The sequence below is a fragment of the Drosophila tropicalis genome, unplaced genomic scaffold, assembly GCF_018151085.1.
Source record: "Drosophila tropicalis isolate 14030-0801.00 unplaced genomic scaffold, ASM1815108v1 contig_9, whole genome shotgun sequence".
Classification (NCBI taxonomy): Eukaryota; Metazoa; Arthropoda; class Insecta; order Diptera; family Drosophilidae; genus Drosophila; species Drosophila tropicalis.
The window spans coordinates 336,482-340,312 of NW_027173398.1; positions in this window are offsets into that span (position 1 = coordinate 336,482).

The window sequence follows — 3,831 nt, forward strand, 5'->3', positions numbered from 1 at the left end:
CTCTTTGGACCACTTTCGGTAGGACACTGACTGATAGTCAATAAATGTTCATACATACATATGTATGTACATATACATATGTACATATATAAGTCTGAACTAGTTTTAGATAACCGGTGAACCCGGCTATCTTATGTCATGCCAGAAAAAATTTGCATCCAGGGAATTTCTGGAAAAGCCCACTTTTTACTTGTTCTTTACAGCCTAAGCTGGATAAAGGTCAATTAAAGGTGACTAATCCACAAGAACAAAGAACGGAGTCCTTTAAAGAATACCCAGTTAGGCCAGCCAGCCAGCCCTCTTGAAATAAGTCAATTCAAACAACGCCTTTTGTCCAGAAAAATCAACGAGGAAAACTAAAAAATTAACATTCGACTTTAAAGCTCAATATCTTGCCACGCAATGGCGAAAAATTGTAAAACCTTCAATTAAATAAAATTTGACAAATTTTGTAAAATTGTGCATTAAAATAAACATTTCGGGTTATCTAAGTTAACTTCCTCTTATTTGAGGAGGTCACCTTGCTGCAGCAAGGATTTGATTTCCGTCCCCCAACGGCACGCACACCACCCAATCATCAAGCCTTTAGTTCGGTCTCACGTTATAATCGTTTATTTGTTCTATTGATCTCTTTCGGGTGTTCTCCCCGCAGCCACCTTTGGCTTCGGCCTCCTGGCCCGTTCTGCTCCTCCTGCTCGCTACCCCTTTTGCTGCTGCCGATGGCGCTGCTGCTGCTGCCGCTGATGCTGGCGCTTCTGCTGCTGCCGCTGATGTTGGCGCTGCTGCTGCTGCCGCTGATGCTGCTGCTGATGCCGCTGCGGCTGATGCTACTGCAGCCGCTAATGCTGCTGTATGGTGTTAACTTCTATGAATTTGTTGGTTCTGATACACTTTTCTGTGGAAATGCTGGAAATGCAACAGGGAGAAGGAAGCTCTTCCGACCCCATAAAGTATATATGTACATATCTTGATCAGTAACAACAGCCAAGTCGATCTATCCGTCCGTATGAACAGTTAGATCTCGGAGACTATAAAAGATACAGCCACCAAATTTGGTATCTAGTATGTAAAGTGATCGAGTTTATTTCAAATTTTTTTAACGCACATTTCCGCCCCCGCAATTTCAAAAAATCGTTTATCTCAAAGACTATTCTAGCTAGAGACTCCATAACTGGTATGAATATTTGTTTAGTAAAGCGCACATTTTGTAAGTGTAACGATTTTGCCACGCCCCTCCCCCGTAATTCGAAGAAGAAACTCGATTATTTCCGGTAATTCTCTACCTCGTGCAATCAAATTTGATACTAATATACAGCAAAACACCAAATTTGATCAAAATCTGACTTTACTGGCAGGGGCTGGGAAGAGAAAAAGGTAATTTTTGCGAGTCGAAATTTGTGTCTTTTTGTGTGTCGAGTTTTATGGCGGGTCATGAAAGACTTCTTTTGGGTTGTTCGAGCGATCGTAGTCTCGAAAAACGAAGCAATACCCGCCGACTGCGGTATTGGTATGCTTGGTTGCAACATGTAAAAATATATTTTAAACTTTAAAGCCCAGATGTACATCTAGCGCCGTCATAGTGACGGCCAACTCCGTCCTTATTGACCCCGTGGTACATTTTGCAAGTTTCTTGTCCGGTTTGAACAGAATTGCTTAGGTTGGTTGAAGTGAATAAGACTATTTGTGTGCTGAATTTCGATTTCAATAGGCAATAATTGCGACATACAATGGGCGGGAGTGATGTGGCAAAAATTTGAAATAATCATAACACACACGTACATTTTCTGGAAAAAGTGTTTTAAGTTCAAAAGGTGTCCTATAGTAACTGGGGGGTAATGATTGTCCATCACGTCAGGTTGAAATTGTTCAAAATGACCTCATTTACAATATTTTATTGTATAATATAAACATATTTTTAAACTAAAAACATTATTATTTTAACCTATTAATATATTAGGTATGATTTAAATGAAATTTACAAAAAATCAAAGATTTATTTTTTTGTTATAATACATAAATATCTTACACTTTGGATATGGTGCTATAATGAGTAAAATTTTAACCAAAAGGTATGTATAGGGTATACAATCGGAATCCCTCTGTGAAAATCGGTTATATCTGATTTTCTGGGGCGGATGTGGGAAAAATTTGAAATAAACTCGATCACTGTACATACTAGGCGTATTTACAAACCAAATTTGGTGGCCCTAGGTTTTATGGTCTCCGAGATCTAGGTGTTTATACGGACAGACCGACAGTGCTAGATGGAATGGGTGGTTGATGCTAATCAAAAATATTTATATGTATATACATATATGCCTCCACATGACTCGATACGATAACAAACATGGCTTTTCATTTCTCTTCAGTACCGGTCGCCGCAAATTCCTCTGAATGTCCGAGGCGATTTCTCAGATGTCGCCTCGGAATTTCAGGGGACATGCCTTACAAATTTGCGGCGACATTTAACATTGTGTGTCCTAGCGCCTCGGACATTCTATCGATTTTTCGGCGACATATCGCCGGAATTTCCTCTGAAGACGAATAACAAAGTCGCTCGTGTGTTCAACGGAACTTGCGGCGACATGTCGAAATGTCCCAGCAAAATAGTGGTTGATTTTTCAATCGAATTAGCGGCAACATGTCGACGCAATGTCCCAGCGAAATTATACCTCGAATTTAAAATCGACATTGCGGCGACGTTGTCGATAGAATATCCCAGCAAAATTATACCTCGGATTTACAATCGACATTGCGGCGACATTGTCGATGGAATATCCCCGCATTTTCCCAAAAATAAATAAAAACTTGACTTGATTTGGTTTTTTAACACGCATTAGTTTTTATTTAATAACAGATGTATACATTTAAATTTGTTTATTTTTATTCTTAAATATATTACATTAAATTTAAATATTTATGTACCTATATTTACATTTTTCTTAAGTTTTTTATTGCTTTACTTCTTTTGGCTTGTGCCAACCAATGTCTTAGCACATTCTCCGCCGGCTCATCGGGAATCGGATTTTGGATGGATTCTAAAAAGAACGAAATTGATTAGGGAATGAAACCTTCATAATATTTTAATAACACGTACCTTTATTACTGTTCCTGCCCCTACGAAATTCAATCGCGAATGAACAAAGAAACGAAAAGTACAAAGCAACGCGCGCAGGAGTTGGAAAAAACAATAACAACAATGCACTGACGAACGAATTGAACTGGCGTAGACAAAAATCATCATGCTTTACTTCTTCTTTTCTTTTTTTTTTTATTAGAAATATATGTACATATATACATATGTACAATGACGACATTAGCTCGTTCGGGTGCCTTCGGCTAACCTCAGCATGAAATGCGCTGGCAGAATTTTTTTTCTGTCGACGTCAGTAGTTCGGAATATGTGGCGATTTTGTCCCCGGCGACATTTGGTACTGAAGGTATGTTTCTTCTAGAGCAGGGGTAGGCACGCATACAACCAAAAATTAGGTTTTGCATTTGTGTGTGTGGCAACAAACACGAAGTCCGAAATTTTTTATTTATTTATTTTATTATAACCTACTTTGAAGAAACTTGAAAGAATATAACGCATTGCACATCGAATTCAAATTGTCAATCAAGAGAAAACAAATTTTTCCATTTGTCAACAAACATTTTTCTAAGTGTAGTTTTGACATGTGGACCATTTTTTTTTTTTTTTGAAAATCATTTTTTTCTGACAAGCACGAGTCGAATTGTTTTCGAAGTGCCATTGCCGAACCTACACGAGCATTTACAGTGTATGTGAAACGACAGCGCTGCGGCAGAGCTAGGCCCTAGTCCGGGGAATGG